At 43.4% G+C, this 22315-nt stretch overlaps 1 protein-coding gene across 1 annotated transcript in view; it reads left to right on the forward strand.

Annotated features, from left to right (window-relative positions):
• Window positions 1-10672: 10672 nt before the first annotated feature.
• The window catches only part of TRIM2 (tripartite motif containing 2), a 172896-nt gene continuing 161253 nt past the window's right edge, over window positions 10673-22315 (forward strand). Inside the window, exon 1 of the mRNA XM_032413028.1 lies at window positions 10673-11418. The gene's annotated coding sequence lies outside the window, so the exon portion shown is untranslated. The remainder of the gene's footprint in view (window positions 11419-22315) is intronic.

A 22315-nucleotide genomic window follows, 5' to 3' on the forward strand; every position in this document is an offset into this window, starting at 1 on the left:
GAAGAGTTGGGTGTTTTTTTTTTAAGTTTTATTTATTTAAGTAATCTCTACACCCCACATGGGGCTCAAACTCATGACTCCGAGATCAAGAGTCACCTGAGCCAGCCAGGTGCCCCAAGACAGTGAAGAATTTTGGTAAGCACATTTTAAATCATGTTTAAAAAATATACATAACCTACAATTTGTCATTTTAACCATTTTTCAGTGTGCAGTCTTATGGCACTAAGTACATCACACTGCGGTGCCGCCATCACCACCATCCATCTCCAGAAAGGCACATTTTTATTGTGGTTGTTGGAGACTGGAGATTAAGGATGAAATTTTGTTCAACAAAATGTCAGAAACCTGGGGCGCCTGGGTGGCTCAGTCAGTTATGTGTCTGACTTCTGATTTCAGATCAGGTCATGATCTCGGGGTCATGAGATTGAACCCCAAGTCGCGGGGGTGGGGTGGTCTGCTCTCAGCGGGGAGTATGTTTGAGATTCTCTTCCTCTGTCCCTCTCCCTGTTCTCTCTCTCTCTCTCTCAAAATACATAAATAAATCTTTAGACAAAATGTCATAAACCCATGTAATGTGTGTCCACAATCAAGAGAAACTGAGATCTAACAGGAATTCAGAGGAAGGGACACCGTAGTGGGAAGCAGGCTGCCCAGCAGAGTTGGGAGAAGCAGCGAAACTGGGATTTCAGGCCTCTGGATCATGCAGCCCTCAGCAGGTTCGTGCTGACTTAATTCCTGGTGAGGGCCATGGTCACTTTGGGCAGAATGGAAGAAAAATTAGTTAGGTTTTGCTTCTGGCCCTTTGCCAAACCCCTTGTCCCCTACTTCCTTCCCTCGTGTTCCTGACTCAAAGAACATGTTTCCCTTAGCCTTTTATTAACTGTCATGCAGGGGCCTTAATTCTTGCTTCACTTCGCAACCCAGGAGCCCTTGGTACTTGTAGTCCTTCTCATTCTCAGATCACACTCCCAGCCTCCTCCAGCCCATGGTCCTCACTCTTCCAAGATGGCACAGTGTAAGATCCTGAGCAGTGGAGCCAGATGGGCCAGTTCAGAGCCTTGCCCCATCACTGCTGTGTGCCCCTAGCCAAGTCCCATCTATTTCCTCATCTATAAAATGGGAATTAGCTCTCTACGTCCCACAGCGTGGGACGGCTAAAATCAAAGTCTTGCATAGAGTCCTGGAGTAGGTGCTCAAAACATGCCGGTTTCCCTCGCTGCACCATCAGCCAGCTGCGGAGCACGTTGCAGTTCTATTTTTTTTTTCTTTTCTTTTCCTTTCTATTTCAAAAAAGTATTACTACTCAATACGTCGGGTCCATGTTATGCACTTTTGGGGCTGTAACAAGGAGAAAACTTGTTACAGTTACTAACTACACTTTAATGGAAAGAATGCAACAAGAACACAAAGAGAGGCAGTGGAGGGCTGGGCACACAGTAGGTGCTCAGTCACGGTTGTCAGAGACCGCAGACCAAGAAGAGGCAACAGGGCTCTGAGCTTCTCCAGAAGGAGCTCTTCGCTTTGGTTGGAGATGGGAGGTTTCAGGCAGGGGGGCATAGGATTTTGACTGATGGGGCACGAATGCCAAGCAAGAATCTCCCACACTGACAACTTTCCCCCCTGGGCAAGGTTCCTCCTCCCTTCCTTTGTGTCCCACTCTAAGAGACAACTGGTGGGAGAATTTCAGACCAGGTGGAGCGTGGTTCACTTACAGACGAGAAAGAGTTTTGTGACTGCAGGTTATATGAGGGAAAGGTAGTCATGAATGGCCGTGGTTTAGAGGAAAAACTGATAGGATATCAACAGGGGGGACAGGCTTGACTTGAGAATATGGAGAACTGGTTAAGAACACAGACTTTGGCTTCAGACCCAGATGTGGGTTCCGCCTCTGCCTCACACAGGCTGTGCGATCTCTTATTTAACCTCTCTGAACCTCAGTCTCCTCATCTATAAAATGGGATTGCAACTTCAGGAGGTTTCTTTGAGGAGTAAATGAGGTAATGTCTATCACAGTGCCTGACATAGAGTAAGCACTCAACAAATGCCTACTATTATCATTGGAGAAGCAGCAATGGAAAAAATAAACTTGCTTTTGCTCAACAAATGATCTTAAGTTTCTTTACATTCTAATCGCTAATGGAAATTTTAAGGTAACAGTGGCAAATCAGACTCTGGGGATCCGTCTCTGGTTAACAAGTATGATATATTTTGTAAGCTACTGATGTTCTCCAGAATCGCTCTATCCATTTTGAGGATTCAGTCTTCTCAAGTGGGTCAGATTAAGCAGGAACAATTACTTCTTTTCCTTTGTTTCTCCAGTTTTTTTTTTCCCCCTTGGCCTTTTCTAGGGCTTTTGCTTCAAGAATTTGCACACATATCCTATGTTGAATAGCAGGAGAAAAGCCTTATGAAGAGCAGGTCAGTGGGAATTACTGAGTGTCAGGACATTGGGCAGCAGGCAACTTGGTGTCTGGATATTAGAAGTCTAAAAGCTTGAAAAGCGGTCATGAAACTTACGTGAAAGATGTACAAAAAAGTAGGCAAAATGGAACTTTTAGGAGATGTCTAAATGGCATTCTAGTTTTAATCTGAAAGTCTTAAAACTAAACATCACTTTTATTTTTTATTGCAAATGACAGATGGCTGAAACAAGGCTGCCTTATAGATAAAGAGATTTTATTGATTCATTGGTAACTGAAAATCTAGAGCACTGATTTCAGGTGAGGCTGGATCCAGCCGCTCAAAAGATGCCACCTAGGCCAGGGCTCTCTCCTCCCCCACAGTGTCTTATATAGTGTTGGCTTTATTTTCAGGCTTCACAAGACGGCCCTAAAGGCAGCTCTGTGGTCTCCCTTATCCCTTTGGCATGTCCAAAATTCATATCTTCATACCACACCATCCAGAGTAAAAGGATTGGTCTCTTTTCCCAGAACTACTATAAGAGAAAGAAGTTTTATCATTCCCAAGAGCCATAGCAAGTATCTTCTCCTGGCTTGTTGGCTATGGTTGTGTTAGTGCTAATGTCCAAGCCAATCCAGATGACTTGGGGACACAGGTGGGTGTGCCAGTTGGTTTAAGCCCACTAGGGCCCTCTCCTGGAACTTGTGGGGCGTTTGATCCCAACCAAGCCAAATTTCCTCTGGAAATTTGAGGTCCTATTGCCAAGAGAGGGAATAGATGCTCGGTAGCAAGTAGTCAAAGTGTGCTATATCGTATTTTTAAGAGGGACCATCAAATTCACACAGTTTGTGCTTACAGATTTGTATACTAAGACCAAAGGCAAAAGAAATGCCTATTTCTCACATGATTTTTTCCTGTTGCTAGGTTACAATAATCAGGAAGGATTTTAGCACTTGACAGTTTTGCACCTTAGTACTGACCTGGAAGCGCGGAGGGTGTGGCATTTACAGATAAGTAACTGAAGGCCAAGGTCAAATGAATGGAGGACCTAGTTAGTTTCCTCAATAGAGAAAGGTCTGGTTCCTTCCTGGCCCCGCTGCCTTCTGAGGGTGCTGCTGGCTCCAGCCCAAAGGGCTCTGCAGTCTTCAGCTTCTGTTAATGTCTCCCTTAATCCCAAAGGACATTGCTCTCTGACTAATACTAATATACGTTTTTAATGTCTAGGTGAATCAAGTATGCCTTAAAAGGAAAACCCTCCTCTCTCAGCCCATGTGGTGACACTGAGGGTACCCTGGGCTTCCAGGCCAGAGAACAGCAATCAGGATGCGTGGTTTCTATAACATAATGGGGCTAAATGAAAGGTCTCTAACTCCAACTTTCAATTATAGTTTAGAAAAGGTTTGAGTAACAGAATTGAAGCAGAGATCAGCTAGAGGAAAGATGTATAATCAGATTTTTCGTGTCTGAAATTGCTCTGGGGGAGGCACCATTCATTTATTCAGCAAATATTTGTCCAAGACTCACTATGGCCCCAGGTACTGGGGTACAGTGGTGAACGCAGACATGACTGTCTACATGGGGTTTATAGTCAAGCACAGAGGAGGAAGACAATAACCAAATGACTATGCAATTCCACTGTGTAAGGGCAATGAATTAAAAAATGCAGGTAGGGTGCCTGGGTGGCTCAGTTGGTTAAGCATCTGACTTCAGCTCAGGTCATGATCCCAGGGTCCTGGGCTTCCTGCTCAGTGGGGAGTCTGTTTGTCCCTGGCCCTCTGCCCCTCCCCCTGCACGCTCTCTCTCTCAAATAAATAAATAAAAATCTTTAAATTAAAAAAAAAAATACAGGCATATTTAGACACTGTTAAGAAAGTCTTAGATAAATTTTGTGGATTAAATGTATAGAGAAACTTCCAATATAAAACACCTTAAGATGCTGGATAAAATATAAAAACCACAATCTTCTTTTTTGTCAGTTAAGGTATAATTTGCATATAATGAAGTTCACTGATGTTAATTGTACAAGTCAATGAATAACGATGAATGTATACAGTCACATAACCGCCAGCAAGATCATGGTGCATGCAGCACATTTCCATCACCCCACCAAGTGCCCTGTGCAGTCAGTGCCTTCCCCCCATGCTCGCTCCATATCCGGATTCTCAGCGTTCCCACCATAAAGCACCCTCACCACAAGCATTTTCACTGCATAACTACTTGGCACAAAAGCAATTCTGCCATAAAAGATAAGATCACAAAAAATTAAAGGGAGACATTCATTAAAAAGGACATAATGAAACATGAAAATTAATAGCAAAATTATAGGCTTTGTTGCAAAATACAAAATATTTGAATATATGAAAAACGTGCAGAGATTCATGGCAAAACTATGCAAATAACTGATTTCATTTTGTGGATTGTACTTAAGCACTTCAAAATCTTTTGTTCATAGTATTATCCCTTTTTTTTTTTTTTTTGGCTTGTTGATTCCTCCCCTTGTTCAGCACCACACTTTTAAAAAAAAAAGATTTTATTTATTTATTTATTTTAGAGAGAGGGAGAGACTGTGCATGGGGGGGGCAGTGCAGTGAGGAGCAGAGGGAGAGGGACAAGTGGACTCCCCACTGAGCGGGGAGTCCAACCTGGGGCTCAATCCCACAACCCTGAGATCATGACCTTAGCTGAAATCAGGAGTTGGGCACTTAACCGACCGAGACAGCCAGGTGCCCCAGCACCACACTTTTTATGTTTTCATTAAAATTTCTTCCTTCATTAAAAGAGGAATCAGTTTCCAAATAGTAGGATGCATATTTGCAAATGAGTTTTGTATTGCATTCATTGTGAAAGCCTTCTGATGTTGTTTGTTCTTGGCGCATTGTCACATGTCCATCGATAGATGTTCCAAAGTCCTATAGGAAAGGTGGGTTTGAGACTTTGCACCACCGTATAGACCATTATGAAGGCTAAGATTTACGTCATATAAAAATGGGAGTACTGCAATCAGTGGAGAAATGAAACCCAACTGTTATTTTTTTTTTTTATCTTTTATGGCAAAATTGCCTTACAGTCAGTTATGCAATGAAAATGTTTATGGCAAAAATGCTTGCAGCAAAGATGCTTATGGCAAGACTACAGAGAACCCCCCCCAATCCCTGGCACCATTGATTCACTTCTTGTTACTATAGTTTTGTCTTTTCTAAAATTTCATGTAAATGAAATTATACATTATGTGGGTTTTTTGTGTTTGAATTCTTTCACTTAGCATCACGCTTTTGAGATGTCTTCATGTTGCTGTGCATGTCAGGAGTCTGTCCCTTTCTATTGATGAGTGGTATTCCACTGGATGGATACACCACAGTTTGTTTTATTAATTCACCAGCTGATGGACATTTGAGTTATTTCTGGTTTTGAGTTATTATGAATAATGTGGATATAAATATTCACCTATATGTCTTTGGGCAGAAGTACATTTTTATTTCTTTTGGGTAAATACCTAGGAATGAAATGGCTGTATCTTATGGTAAGCAGAATTCTAGGAATGACCCCCAAGGACGCTCACCCTTGTATAACCCTCTCCCCTTTGACTGTGAGTGGAACAGGTGAATATAAGAAGATACCACTTTCATGATTATGTTACCTTACATGGCAAAGGGAGATTATCTGGGTGGGCCTAATCTAATCACACGCACCCTTTAAATGTGGCAGACAAAAAGGGAAGTCAGAAAGATGTGAAGTGCAGAGTGATTCAGTGAGTCCTTACTGGCTTGAATATGGTGGGGGCCCCAAAGAAGGAATGTAGACACCCTTGAGGAGCTGAGAGGAGTCTCCAGCTGACAGCCAGCAAAGAAATGGAGACCTCAGCACCGCAACCAGAAGGAACTGAATTCTGCCAACAACCTGAATGAGCTTGGAAGCAGATTTCATCCCAGAGCCTCCAGAAGAGGCCTCAGCCCAACTAACACCTCGATTGCAGTCTTGCAGTCTTGTGATACTATGATCAGACAGCCTAGTCACATTGTTTCAGATTTCTGACCTTCAGAACTATGAGCTAATATAAAAGAATGTAGTTTTAAGCCACTAAATTTGTGGTAATTTGTTACAGCAGTAGAAAACTAATATATAAGGCATATACGTTTACCTTCATTATAAACTGCTAAATTGTTTCCCAAAGTGGCTATACCATTGTTATCCACCCACCTATGATGTATGAGAATTCCTGTTCTTCCATATTATTGACAATACTTGAGATTGTTTGTCTTTTCCATGTCTTAGCCACTCTTGTGAATGATATCTCATTGTGGTTTTAATGTGCATTTCCCTAACAACGAACAATCTTAAGCATCTTTTCATGTTTTTTGTTTGCTATCCATATATCTTTAGTGAAATGTCTGTCCAAACCTTTTACCCATTTTTTAGATGGTATTGTTTGTCTTGTACTTTCAAAGCACTGCTGGGCTGGCGGCAAAGTAAAGGGAACAGAAGGCAAAAGTATGAGAAAGCTTGATTGCACAAGGGGAAGCAAAGGTGGAGCAGGCCTTTGCTGTGAGGGCTGGAGGAAAGGTTTCTGCCAGCCCCACAGTCTGAGTTTAAATGAGTCACATGCAGGGGTCAGGAGATAAAAAGCATGTGGCTTGAGCAGGGTGGGAGCCCAGAACCCTTGAAAGACCAAAACAATGGCCATACAAGAAAATGACTTGCCTGCGTAAGATGTTGCCGATCTCAGCCATGCAGGGGTGAAGTACTGAAAAATCTCCCTCGGGGCGCCTGGGTGGCTCAGTTGTTAAGAGTCTGCCTTCGGCTCAGGTCATGATCCCAGGGTCCTGGCTCAGGTCATGATCCCAAGGTCCTGGGATGGAGCCCCGCATTGAGCTCCCTGCTCAGCGGGAAGCCTGCTTCTCCCTCTCCCGCTCCCCCTGCTTGTGTTCCCTCTCTCGCTGTGTCTCTCTCTGTCAAATAAATAAATAAATAAAATCTTAAAAAAAAAAAATCTCCCTCAAGTAGTCCCACCTTCAGGCTTCCACTCCCAAGTGTCTGAGCCTGAAATTTATGCCTTCTAGAGTATGTAATGTAAATGGACCTGAAACCTTTAAACTGAAACTTTATTTTAAAGCGGCTCCATGTTAGAAGTGCCCCCACCTCCCCAGTTCATCTACCTGGTCATTGCACTGTAATGCAGGACTCCAAGAGGTCCGTAGATAAAGTGCCAAGGTACATGAATTCACAATAAATAAAAATCACTGAATAAACAAGGAAGTGACATCATGAATGATGTCATCTGAAACAATAATACTGGACTGCAAAGACTACTAATATTGGAATGATTGGATACAGAATATGAAATAAGTGTGTTTAATATTTTTAAAAAGATAAGATAATAGAATAAAAGCATAACAAGGAGAGAAACATCCAAGACTGACAGATTACCTAGAACAAAAGTAAAAATTACATGACGGCTGAGTACTCAACAGCAACAACACAGCCAGAAGACAGATGAATGATATCTTCAAAGTGCCAATTGAAAATAACCATGAACCTAAAATTATATGTCATGACACTATATTTTAATAACAAAATCAAAATAAAGATATTATCAAACCCAAATTAGCAGATCTGAGTGACAAAAACCATCACTATGAATCTTCTTAAGGATGTACTTTAAGGAACAAGAGAATGATCTCAGAAGAAGTTTCTGAGATGCAAAAAGGAATGATGAGGAATATCGGTAAAAACTGTGAACAGATGTAAATAATACTGCATATAGGACATGATCATGTCTAATTGAAGGGTCAAAAATATCCAAGGGAGGGTGCCTGGGTGGTTCAGTCAGTTGGGCCATGGACTCTTGGCTGAGGTCATGAGTCTTGAGATCAAGCTTTCAGCAGGGAGTCTGAAGTTTCTCTCCCTCTGCCCCTCCCCCCACTCACGCACACACACTCTCTCTCAAATAAATAAATAAATCTTAAAAAAAATACCCGAAGGAGAATTAAAAACCTGGAAAAAATAGCCCTCAAATTGGAATGAATGTATTTGATATAATGAACACATTCTTCTGTTCTTCAAGCCTTACAGCACTTAATCCTCCCAACCACCTTATGAGGAAGGTGTTATTATTAGCCCATTTTTCAAATGAAAAGACACACATAGCCTTGAAGTATCACCAGGGACTTATGCCAGGTCTATCAGATGCTGAGCCTACTCTCTCGAGCACTCAACCACTCTGCTCTCACTGGCAATAGCTGTTGTGGAAAATACAGACAAGTATAAAGAAATATAGACAAGTGATACAGGCAAGCATAAAGCCAAGAATTCCACTGACTCATGATTGTCCATATGTATCAGTACACCCAGCACATAATTTTGAAAAAGATTGGGATCATACCTATTTATTGTTTTGACCCTCATTTCATATTACCAGTTAATATAATATTCTAAAGGTAATCATCTTGCTTTTAATTATTTTTTGGAAAGATATTTTTAAATGATTGCATTGCTTAGTATTTTTTAACCTCTTTACCCTTATTTTTCTGTCTTCTATGATGTTCACTCTTAATTTTTGTTAGAAGTGAGGATAATACACATTTTTGTTTTAGAGATCTTCATTTGCAAATAAACATCTGTGTCGTATGATTACAAAATTATGTGCTTCAAAGCAGATTTAGGATACAAAATGTGGATTTTCAAAACATACGAATTAGATAGTTCTTCTTGACAAAAGTCTTTGCTTTATGACAAAATTTTCCTGTATGTATTCTTTTACATAAGCTGTGTCCTTAAAATATGGAAATGTCACTTCCTTTATGAAAATTAGATGCATATGGAACTTCACATAAATGCATTTGTGACTTTAAAAGATATACATTTGTATATATGTATACATGTATACATATATGCAGATATATATTTCAGTCTGAAGCCAGAGGTTAATTATCATAGTATTATTATAATGTGGATAGTAAAATCTCATTAATTCAAATATGCTATGAATTTTAAGCTTTTAATTACTCAGATATAAAATATACAGTTTATAGTAAGGAGAAACCAGTACGGGGTATGTGTATGTATTCAATCCTGTTACGCTTTGCACAAAACATTAACTTGTTCCATTTTATTTTTTTTAGTACCTGTTTGCAGTTTGATGAGTATAAAATATCCATATCCAGAAGTAACAAGGTGGCATATGAACATTTAAATTTTTACCAAATATGGATATGGATAGTCTCATCTACCCTTCCCATTTTACCCACCTAAAACTTCACTTGAAATAGAGCTGAATTTTGTAACCATGTGTTCATCATAGCCTGATAGGGTAAGATTGTATTCAGGACTATTTGTGAGCTTCTGTGCATGAGATCATCCTCAATCAAACATTATTCCCACGAGGTCTCCCCTCTGCTCCACACATCTTTATGTGCCTCTCCTCACTTCTACCAGGAGCTAGCTAGTACTCAGCCTGTGCAAAAAAGAAAAAAAAAAAAAAAAAAAAACCCTTTTACATAGTATCTTAAGCAGAATAGAGAAAAGAAAATATGCTGAAGGGTATGATGGAATTCATTCTAAATCCAAGTATAAATTTGTTTGCTGGGGGGTGGGAGGGGTGAGAGATGCTGTGCCGCCGGGTCTGCCTTGTCCCATTAACCCCATCTACGTTCAGGCTCGCGCGGCTCGGTCTCCAGTCCCAAATACCACTGCCCTCCTATTTCTGCCCTACTGCCCTCGTGAATCTGAATCTGTGATTTAAAACAGGCATCACTGACATCCTTCCTGGACCGCCTAATGCTAGGTCGCTGTTGTCAGGGCAACAGCGAGTCTGAAGGGAGAACCGGCTCTCGGAGTTTCCACGGAAACCGCTCCCCACTGAGGCAGGTGCGGCGGGCCCTGCGGCGCCGGGTAGAGCCCTCGGGCGGGCGGGCCCCCCGGGAAGCCGCGGGGCGTGGCTGGCAGGCCGCAGCGCGCCCTATATCGGTTATACATACATATATTTATTTATTTAAAGATTTTATTTATTTATTTGACAGAGAGAGACACAGCGAGAGAGGGAACACAAGCAGGGGGAGTGGGAGGGGGAGAAGCAGGCTTCCCGCGGAGCAGGGAGCCCGATGCGGGGCTCGATCCCAGGACGCTGGGATCATGACCTGAGCCGAAGGCAGACGCTTAACGACTGAGCCACCCAGGCGCCCCTATACATACATATATTTAAAAAGCACTACTTTCCGAGAGGTATTTCACTTGCAAAACAGAACCACTAATTCCTTCCGGCTTGATAAAATCCAGTCGCTCTGGAGGAGCTGTCAGCGCTTTGGAGATGGTCCAGGTCAGGGAGGATCTGCAAAGGAGCTCCCCCAGACTGTAGGGTTCTGTTGGCCAGAATTCTCTGGAGAGGCGGGAACGTTAGTGTGAGCCACTAAAACGTGAGGGAAACAGTTCGATGAGCTTCCTGCGTGCACTTTGCATGGTGCCAGGATATCCTATCAATGCCCAGAAATCTAGTATAAATAAAGTTGAGGTTTGCTGCGTTCCTTTACGTAAGTCCCCTTGACATTTGAGACGCAAGTTAGGTTAACTAGAAGGGCGCCCGCCTCTCGTTTTGTTTCACAAATGCTGCTGGGAAGAGTCTCAGATTTATGCTCAGAGCGAATAGGAAAGAACTGAGGTTTCTGGAGAATTCCCAGGTCAAGGCTGGCGCTCGAACCTTTCTCCTGGTCGGTCCCTGCACAGTCGTCCGAGCTGCGGCATCGCTGGGGCTGAGGCAGGGTGACTGCGGTGGAACATGCGGACCTCAGTCCCCAGCCTGTCATCTGTGTGTCTCTTTATGGGGGGAGGGGCTGCCTGACATAGTTATTAGACCTGGCAGCTGCGTTGGCGGCACCAAGGAGCGTTTGAGTGAGCTTGCCGAACATGAGGGGCTTTCAGCCGGCCGCCCGCTAGTCACTTCTGGCTGCCTGAGAGGCGGCACTCCGCGCTTTGTCTTCTTAGCAGTGGCGGGGGTTGTGCGCGCACTCGCCGAAAACAACTGGAAACGTGAGTATCCGTGGCTCGGCGCGGCTCGCAGGCGGCTGGGCTCCGAGGGCAGGCTTCCAGCCGGGTGGCGGGCACGCACGGGCAGCGAAAGGAGAGGCGGGCGCGCCGGGGATCGGGCTGCCGCGGGGCCTCGCCACGCACGTCGTCGCCACGCCTCGTCCGGAGGTGGTGCGCGCTGGCGCGGCGAGGAGGCGACAGCTCGGGCGCCTGTAGGAGGGCGCTTGGGCGCCCAGTTTCTCGCGCGGGGCTTGGGAACGGGTCCCGTGCTTTGGGCATAAAGAAGAGACCCTCGGGCCTAGGCAGCCCGCGTAGCCGTGTTATCTCGGGGTGGTTTTTTTTTTTTGAGAAAGAAAAGAAGATGCATTTTAGGTTTGGGTCGGTACAGTGAGATAAGGCCAGTGTTTTCCCGCCAGGGGAGACCTTTGTGCGCAGCGCAGTGACCGTCGCGGTGCGTCCTTGCAGAGGCCCCGGGCGTGGGGGCGGCGCCGGACGGCGGGGCGTCCGGGTTCCTTTGGGATCTCAGCGCCTTTGGGATTTCCGAGCCTCGTGGGCCTCTGGCTCTCGCCGAACCCCAAACTCAACTCTTCCCTTCCCCGCCTCACATATTGGGCTCTAACAGGGCAGACATTTTACGGAGAACAGATATAAAACATTAATTCCCTCTTCTCTCCTCAAACTGTGAGTGTGAAGAGGTGTGGTGTTTTTTTTGGTTTTTGCTGTTGTTTGTTTTTTCTTACCCTCCACTGCTAGAGGGAATCTTGTTGTTCAACTTGTTTTTATATTTCTTCTCTGGATAAGATTTCCAACTTTACAGAGTTGGCATTATGCAAGGATCGCTCCGTGGTTTATATATTTCTTAGAGAACGTCGGCTTTTCCCTAGGGGTTCCAGGGAGCATTTTTACCAGAGTCCGTTGGCTCCAGAATGTCACGTTCAATGTTTCGTGTGCATTTTGATGATGATCTGGTTCAGGCCCGAATGTGTGATACTGAGACGCAGTCTCTGCTCTTGGTGGATCTAAAGCTAACTGCTGCTGTCTCCAAGGCTCGGTTTCTTGAGGTGGTGTCTGATACCCAGTATCAGGGACTGATGGCTATGGAAGGGTTTACCTTCTCCATAGGGCCAGCCAGAGCCAGAACCCATCAGATGTTGGGTGTGTGGGCAGTCAACTGCGGGCAAGCTGCTTAAGCTTTCCAGACCTCAGTTTCTTAATCTGTAAACAGGTACAGCAAAATACTATCTCATTGAGATAGGCTGCCATTTGTGCTAGTCTTCCAATTCCATGGTACACTAAGCAGCATTTCCGTTATAACTTGACAGTTGAGGATTAGCTTAGAAATTAGCTTAGAGGGGCGCCTGGCTGGCTGAGGCGGTAAAGGATGTGACTCTTGATCTCAAGGTTGTGAGTTCAAGCCCCATGTTGGATACAGAGATTACTTAAATAAAATCTTAAAAAAAGGAGGGGGCGTGTGCCTATGTGGCTCAGTTGGTTAAACGTGGGACTCTTGATCTCAGCTCAGGTCTTGATTTCGGGGGTCGTGAGTTCAAGCTCCATCCTGGATGTGCAGCCTACTTAAAAAAATTAGCTTAGAATTTGCCTAAAAACAGACCAACCAAATGATTGTAAATGAGTTTACAGGCAAAGAATAAAGAACTAAAACTATTATGGACATGGTTATGTCCCCTTTAACTTTACATATCAGGTTATGGCCCTGGGGAAAGGTTGATGTCTCTCTCACCTGAAAATGAGATTTGATATTTGGTGCTTTAATTTGCCCCAAATCTTGGTTTTCTTTCCATCATGGAGTGTGATTTCTCAGGTTTTTGCAATTGAGTTCCTTGTTAACAAAAACCAGGTGATGATTAAGTAAAACAAAAAAAGTGTTGTGAAAGGAAATTAAGGGGATTCTGAGATTTTAAGTATGACATTCAACCAGAAATAAATACCACTGCTGAATTCTACTCTAGTAAAATAATGGTCAGGGTTTCTAATTTTGTCCATTGTACTTTAAAAAGAATGTGGAGAGGGGCACCTGGCTAGCTCGCTGTTGGAGGAGCATGCAACTCTTGATCTTGGGGTCTTGAGTTCGAGCCCCACACTGGGTATAGAGGTTACTTAAAAATAAAATCTATTTAAAAATGCAGAGAAACTGGAGGAGGGGTTGAGAATGGAACCACCAAAATAACTTAATGAAGGAAAAAGAAGAGAAACTAAAAAAAACAAACAAAAACCTAGGACTGTGTCAGCTGCTAGGAAAATAGAATAAGAGAAAACCAGATTTTGGTAGGTTATAATGAAAAACTCAAAAATGGTAAAACAGTGAAAGAAGCCACTGAGGAGCTTCAAGAATAATTTATCATCTGCCCTTCATGGTCTAGCCTTAGCCATTCTTTTCTTTTTTTTTTTTAAAGATTTTATTTATTTATTTGACAGAGAGAGAGACACAGCCAGAGAGGGAACACAAGCAGGGGGAGTGGGAGAGGGAGAAGCAGGCCTCCCGCGGAGCAGGGAGCACCATGTGGGGCTCGACCCCAGGACCCTGAGATCATGACCTGAGCTGAAGGCAGACGCCCAACGACTGAGCCACCCAGGCGCCCCCTAGCCTTAGCCATTCTTAAACCTGGCTGCATGTAAAGATCCTCTGGGGACTTTAAAAACTCTTCTGTGGCTTGGGTCCCTCTCCAGGCCCAGATTCTGACTTAAGTCATCTGAGTCCAAGTGTGGATATTTTGTCAGAGCTCCCTAGGTGAGACACTAGAGAATGAAACACTGGTCGTGCCTAGGATGGCAAAGTCCACCACTGCAGGGGCCAGCAGGGAGCATAAATACCTGAGGCCCCGCCAGGGGCTTGGTGGGGTTAACTAGGGAAGGCAGGTGTGATCCGCGGATGGATGTCAGCCAGCTTTGCTAGATCTTCTGCTTTAGCAAGGGAATCTGGAAATCTGGTTTTCAAATTTATGAATATGAACTCTCCAGATCTTTAAAGGTTAGTAACTAATTAAGAGCAGAGCATTTAAAAGTGCATTGTGCTTGCCAAACAAAATACACCTGCTGAAGCTGACCCACAGGCCCCATTAGGCAACCCTAGCCACAGACTTCTTCGTTCTGAAGGAAGAGCAGGGGCTGACTAACTGCACTCCCAGGACCTCTTCTAGCTTCAGGGTTGTTTTTTGTTTGTTTTAAGATTTTATTTATTTACTTGACAGAGAGAGCAAGAGAGCACAAGCAGGGGGAGTGGCAGAGGGAGAAGGAGAAGCAGGCTCCCCTCTGAGCAGGGAGCTGGATGCGGGACTCCATCCCAGGACCCCGGGATCATGACCTGAGCTGAAGGCAGATGCTTAGCTGACTGAGCCACCCAGATGCCCTTCTAGCTTCAGTTCTGGTTTTGTTTATTCCTTTTTTTTTTGGTTAAGATTTATTTATTTGTTTTAGAGAGAGAGTGCATGAGCCAGAGTAGGGACAGAGGGAGAGAGAGAATCTCAAGCAGACTCCCTGCTGAGCTGGGAGCCTGACTTGGGGCTCAATCAATCTCATGACCCTGAGATCAGGACCTGAGCCAAAATCAAAAGTCGGATGCTTAACTGACTGAGCCACCCAGATGTCCCTGTTTATGCTTTCTTTTTAACTTAAACATTTCTTGGCCTCATTCTCTCTGAAGGCATATGTCTTCCTGGCTAAGTATCTACTCCTAAATAGATCTCTTTGGATTATTTGAATGAAGAAAAGTTTCTAGTTCCCAAGCCTCCCCTGACTTCAACTTAAGAGGCTGGCCCCTAGAGACTGGGGTAGTGACTGTGGGCCCTAAGGTTAGGAGATAACCACTCTTACTGCTCCCTGACATTTACCACTCAGAGCTCTCTGCCTCCTTCTGCTGGTCATGGAGATGGGGTGAGTGAAGATTGGGAGGCTTGATGCATTCTCTGGGAGCTGGGAACTGCCTGGAAGCTGCCTCCTGGTGTCTCTATGGTTTGGGAAAAACAAACATGCATATAAGCAGCACCACCGTTGAAGCATGAGCCATATAAATGGGACTTCAGAAGTTCCCAGTTCACACATCTCTTAAATTTTCCTCTACTTTTCCCTGAGCTACACAAGCAATGGAAAAGAGTATGTCCCCATGAGCAAAGAGGAGGCATTCAGCACCACTTTCCAGAGGTAGAAAAAATTCAGACCTAAACATGTGATTCCACTGGATTCTCCCTGCCTCTTCCCACTGGGTTAGGGCTACTGTTTTTGTTTGGATGTTGGAGGCAGGGGGTGAAGTAGATGCAGTGCCGCCTGGCTTGACAAAGCTGTTTTGAACAAAGCTGGCTTCTGCTCATCTGTGCTGGGGTAAATGCTCATCTCCTCTGCGCTGAGACCCTGCCGCCTTGCGCGCATGGGTCTCTGGTAGGTTTGGAAGGCTCTCAGTGCCTCACCATTGGGAAGAGAGGGAGGTACCACCCTGGTCTTAGCCCTACAGAGAGGGAAGAGCCAGAGAGACACAGTTGTCCTGCCTTCCTGCATCTAAATGAAATCAGCATTCTTTAGCACCTGCCTGTTTCCCAGAGAAAAGGAAAGGAAATAGGTGTTTCCTTGGCTTCTGGTTGCCAAACCCAGAAATGTGTTTCTTGGAGGAGCGGAAGCCACATCAACCCTGACATTGAGCTGCCCAGGCTACAGGGGGACCAAGGTGCTCTCCTCTGGCGTAATCTCCCTCTCTCCCAGGGAGTGCAGGAAAAAAGGGGCTGATTCTTGTCCTGGATTCCTAGACGAACGCATTTCACTTCATCGGCCCTTGCCTCCAGCTGGGAACCAGCTTCCAAGGACCAGGATGTATGATGGGGTGCCATGAGGCCCGTTTGAGGATCTGACAGTGCAGCCTCAGGACTATGGCTCAAGAAAGGGCTGTACGTAAGATCCCTCCTACTCCATACTCCTTTTAGTCAAGGGACCAACCTGTGGAGTGTACTTTGGGATCAGCCTGACTTGATGTCTGTCTTCCTCCTGTGGCCCAGGCTGCTTGTTAAATACATCAATTGCCTTGCCCCAGAACCTGGAACTAGTTTTGCCCATTTCTGGCTTGATCATGATAGGTTGCCGATGGCAAGTCCTGGCCAATGGACTTGTCCACCAGGCCTCACACAAGCAACTGGTCTTTTTCCTTGAGGTAGTTCCTCTGGTTGCCTCTCCATTCTAGAACTTACCTGTTGGCTCCTCCTTTTTGGCAAGTTCGCTCTTAATGGAAGATCCACTTAAGTGTGTCCAGGAACAAAGAAAAAAGGTAAAACACACCAATCCGAGTTTTTGAACTTCGTGTTGGTTGTAGAAAAATTGGTGAAGGGAAACTTTGATACTGTTGGCTAAAATGCAACGGTATCCTCGTGACTATTCATCTCTGTCCCGCATGATTAAAGACTCTTCTTAGAGGAGACTGTTAGAAGGTAGAGCAGTGTCAGTAAAGTATCCTCCAGGCTGAGAAGGCACTTTAAGACCGAAAAACGAAGCAAGCCACTCCATAGAATTTACACACAATTTTATTCAGGGTAACTTACTGACAGGAGGATTGGGCAGGTCGTAGATGATCCAGGCAGTAAGCAACCATCCTCTGCCTCTAGTCTCCACCAAGTCCCCAGCTTTGATAGAGCAAGGGACATGGTGGTGAGGCCACAGGGTAGTGATGCCATCTGGCCCCAGAGGATCTCTACTAGGTACCTGAAGTGGGGCCTTCTGTGCAACAGTCATCTCTGGTAGTTACCTAAAGTGATGCCTTGTGTGCACCACTTTAGGGATGATCAAAACAAGCTTTCCCACATTCCAGTCAGGTCATACATTAACCTCCAAAGGGCCTGGAACGTGTAGTCTCAAGGGAGGTCTTGGTGTGGGCATGAACAGGATGGAGGGCCAAAGACGGAGTCAGTGTTGTTAGCACTTCTACAGAGATGAGTAAGAATATTAGTAAAGCTCAGTTATGTAATACTATGAACTGTAATTGGTTATAAAAAGTAATTCCATTCAAAGTTTTATTTTTTATTTTAAAGTAGATTATTATCATCATATAGTAGCAAGCTAAGAAGTAAATTATCCTTTAATGTGTAGTTATATACAGTGGGCCACAAAGTGCTCAAAAATTGCAATGAAATTTTTAAATTAAATCTACTAAATAATTACTGTTTTTCCCACTGAGTATAAAAATGAGGAAGAGTATGACAATTTCTGCAATTAGCTCTTGCCAGCATGTTTAGGAGAAAAGATTACACACACAAAAAAAAAACAGATAAAGAATGTAACAAAGCATTAGCTAAAGGGGTAGCCTAAATCACCAGATGATGGACCAAGCCACACAGGTACTCTGTTCTCTACCAAGGCCACAAAGGGGGACACTGATGTTTGCAGGTATAGTTAGGGGACTCTCAGGTGGCTCCTGAGCTTTGAAAGAGGGTCTAGAACTGGAAAGGGAAGCAGAGGTGGAGGCATTTGTCACCTAAAGGCAAACAATTTATGCAGTGGCTTGAAAGGCCGAATGAGCAGGATTTGGCTCTCACTTTGGATAGTTAATGGGGAGAAAGAAGAGAGGCCTTCTTTCTGGAGTCAGATGATTGGGATTTGTATCCAAAGGTGTGTTACCTTGAGCAATTTGCTGTAACATGCAGAGTCTCCGTTTCCTCGTCTGTAAGTGGGGACAACCATTGCATTATTTAAAAAAAAAAGAATGGATGTCAAGGGTCCAGCGTGGCTCGTGGCACACAGGTGATTAACCTGTGATGAGTGTTGTTATCCAGACAGTGACATAAGATGGGACTTTACGTGACTTCAATATCAGAATAAAGACTTTAAACTTGCTCCCACGACAATATGGAGCCACCATAGAATCTTTAGGAAGTGAAAGCTTTCTTGTACCACTTATACAAAAACTCATTGCGTATTTACAAATTCCTGCATGACCATTTGAATCTCTGCTTGGATTTTGTCTTCTCTCTTGTGTCCATAATTCAAACTTTAATACTATAATTTCAAATTAATCAGGATTTAAGTATATTCCCTTAAATCTGTAAGAAGATGATCTCCCAAGATGGTTTGCCGGGAAACCCTGTCATCCCTGGTCAGCATCACATTGACTTCCAGCCTTTCTGGGGAACTATGAGTAGCTCTGAGTATAATAATGTAGTAAGTTGTGACAGCCAGTTACTACTATTGCAGATGAACTTTGTGGAACTTCAATACTCAAAATTTTTATTGTATAAGATTACCTAATTTCCACTAGTATATTATTCTTCTCAGACATGTCTTTCACAACTCATTATTTTGAGCTATTTTAAGGAAAAGTTACAACTTTACTGCGCCTTTGGTTTGACAATGAGTAATATGTTTCCACATTGTATCTCTATTTTACAACTTTCCAGAACTGTTGGGGGCAATTTTTAGAATATGAATCAGTTGCAACCTTCACACTGTGGTTTTGAAACATCTTTTTATGACCCTGCTGACTGAAATATTTCTCTGAAGTTATTCTCTCCACTCTTCCCCTCCCTCCTTTCCTTACTTCCTTTGTCTTTGTTAAGCATAATCATTGAGCAGAATAAGCTGCGTTATCTGACACTCACCGCCTCATCGAGGTTCTAGGAATAAGCATTTCTGAGATAGTCCAGCAAAAATCACTGATCTCAGTTTCCCCAGAGGAACACAAAGTAGTCTTGTGAGTTAGTATTAAGATTTTTAGAAGATGATTGTTTTTCTGGCTTCATCTCATAAAAGGGTTTGCAGGGGTTGAGGACTAGCTCTCTGCCTTACAAACAATAACAATTTCAATTTTCTGTTCTTTCAGTTAGATTGATGTTTCCCCAGGAAGGAGAGGGGGGCTAGGTATGATCATCTTGCCAATGTGAATTAACTCTTCATTGGCCACACTTTTTGGACTTCCATTTACCAACCATTCTCTAGTATTCTGAGTAACAAAGATTTTGTTGTACTTTGAACTAAAATAGGTCCTTTGTTCTAAAAGTGCAATACAAATTTTTGAAACAGGGACTGTAATCCTTCTTTTATTAAAAAAAAACACTTTGTAAGCAAATGTTTATAACCAACCGCTACTGCTCTTATAAGCACGGAGGCGAATCAAAGATCCACCAATGGTCTGTGTTAAAAAGTCACCTCTGCTGCTGGGGCACCTGGGTAGCTCAGCTGGTTAAGTGTCCACCTTTGGCTCAGGTCAAGATCCCAGGTTCCTGGGATGGAGCCTTACATCCTCAGGCTCCCTGCTCAGCGGGGCGTCTCCTTCTTCCCCTCCCTCTGCCCCTCCCCCACTGGTGTTCTCTCTGAGCTCTAATTCTCTCAAATAAATGAATAAAATCTTTAAAAAAATTTTTAAAAAGTAACCTCTGCTGATTGAACATGTGTACCATATGGCAGGCACCATCCTTGTCATCGTGTATGCACCATCCCATTCAGTCTTAACAGGAATCCTGCAACAAGGTATTATTGTCCTCATTTTAGAGGTAAGAAAACCGAAGCTGACAGGTTGGATAAATTCTCCAAGGTCACTGGCTACTAAGAAGCATGTGCAGGAGTTTGACTCAGACCTGTCTGACTTTAAAGCCATTGCTCTTTCCAGTATACTCTACATATCATATGATGCACAGCAGAATCCCTTGGAATATTCTGTTGCCCATTTTGGGTTTTATTTGAGCTCCCTACCTAGTGAATGGTTCATGCTCAAAGAACTCTCACAGACAAGACAAGTACACTTACTAGTTTTCTTGGTATTGTCTAGCTCTCACAAACCAACCACTTATAAGGGAGGTCGGACAAATTTCCCAGATGACTGAATATTGGGCAGTGTTCCAAGGTGTATACTATGTCTAAGACCCACAGAAAAGCACAAGTAAGGGTTACTCCATGGACCACTAGCAAATAAATGCACTGACCCCCTTCTTAGGGGGTGGAAATTTATGGTATTTCACTGGAAACTTTCATCCTCTAGAGAAAAAAAAAACAGATAATGCAAGACTGGAAAAACCCAAGTGCTTAAGCAAACTTGGTCAGACTCGAATCATGAATAAGCCCAAAGAAGCCTAAAGCTCCTAAATGAAATCCGGGTGCACATTGTGTCTGTATGGGGCCAACTTTGCCAACTTACTCTTAGGAGAAACTATTTGTTGTTTACATTATTGTCAAATTCCTAAATCTTCAAGGGTAAGGACTATAGTTTTAACTTTCTATCCTGGCACTTAGTTTACTGCCCGGCATGTAGTACATATTAAGTAAATATTTGTTTGAATGAATGTGTTGGTCAAGTTTCTTCAGAGAACCAGAACCTATTGGGTATGTATTATTATTGTTTTTTTTTAAAAAAGATTTTATTTATTTATTTGACAGAGAGAGCAAGAGAGAACAAGCAGGGGGAGGGGGAGGGAGAAGCAGGTTCTCCGCTGAGCAGGGAGCCTGACACGGGCCTCGATCCCAAGACCCCAAGATCATGATCTGAGCCAAAGGCAGAGGTTAACAGACTGAGCCATCCAGGCACCCCTGTATTATTATTATTATTAGGATTTGGCTCACATGATTGTGGAGGTTGACAAGTCCAATCTGTAGGGTGGGACATCAGGCTAGAGACCAAGGGAGAGCCCATTTTCCAGTTCAAAAGCCATTAGGCAGGAAGAGCCAATGTTGTAGATGAAGTCCAAAAGCAATCTGCTGGTGAATTCTCTCTTATTCGTGAGAGGGACCATCTTTTCATTCTATTCAGTCCTCCAACTGGTTGGATGAAGTCCACTCACATTATGGAAGGCAATCTGCTTTATTCTATCAATTAAATCATTAATCTCATCCAAAAATAACTCTGCAGAAACACCCAGAATAATGTTTGACTGGATATCTGGGCACGCTGTGGCTCTGTCAAGTTGACGTATAAAATTAACCATCAGGCGCCTGGGTGGCTCAGTCAGTTAGGCATCTGCCTTCGGCTCGGGTCATGATCCCAGGGTCCCGGGATCGAGTCCCGCATCCGGCTCCTTGCTTAGCGGGGAGCCTACTTCTCCATCTACCCCTCCTCCCTGCTCATGATCTCTCTGTCTCTCACTCTCTCTCTCAAATAGATGAATAAAATCTTTTAAATAAATAAATAAATAAATAAAATTAACCATCACAATAAGTGGGTGAGTAAATGAGAAACAGCAATGTCTGAACTGTGGCAGAGCAAGTGGTATGGCAGGCATTGGTCTTTATCATTGTAGGCTTCAGTTAAAATGACGTCTTGCTAATAAGAAGACATCTTCGTTCCTATCGAGGCGGCCCCAATAGACTACAAAGATTGAAACCATGATGATGTTCCAGGTGGATCTTCCTTTGGTCACTTGTGCGCAAGTGATCAAATGAATTAAAGAAAGGGGTTAAGACATGTACCATGATCTCCAGAATTGAGGGATGACAGGGTATCTCTATAAGAGGTAAGATGTTTTTGGTGGTGGAATCCTAAACACATGCAATTATCTAGTTTTTCTAAGAACTTAGAGTAAAAATAAACTTTATGCTACCCAAGTGTATGTAGCCATATTTAAGACTAATTTGTTTCATTGATTTCATGCAATTAGGTGGTTCTGGTAAATTTCTGAAACTTGTAGACATTGATTCCCTAAAATTATAACTCATGTTACATAATCTGAGATCAGTTTTCTAGACTGACACTTTAGAACATGTGCTACAAAATAAAGAAGGCTAGGAAACATGCCCCTGCTTTGTGATTTAAGTTGTATTTCTTGTTATTATGTACTTAATACTGTACATTTTTAGACAAAAAGTGGGGGGAAAAGGGTTGCTACTTCTTTCACCTAACTTAATTTACCTCTCCAATTAAACTAGCTTCTTCCCGAAAAGTGATCTCATATTCTGATGTTGCTTTAAACTTTTGTTTATATAAATA

The sequence above is a fragment of the Phoca vitulina genome, unplaced genomic scaffold (assembly GCF_004348235.1).
Source record: "Phoca vitulina isolate PV1807 unplaced genomic scaffold, GSC_HSeal_1.0 scaffold14, whole genome shotgun sequence".
Taxonomy (NCBI): domain Eukaryota; kingdom Metazoa; phylum Chordata; class Mammalia; order Carnivora; family Phocidae; genus Phoca; species Phoca vitulina.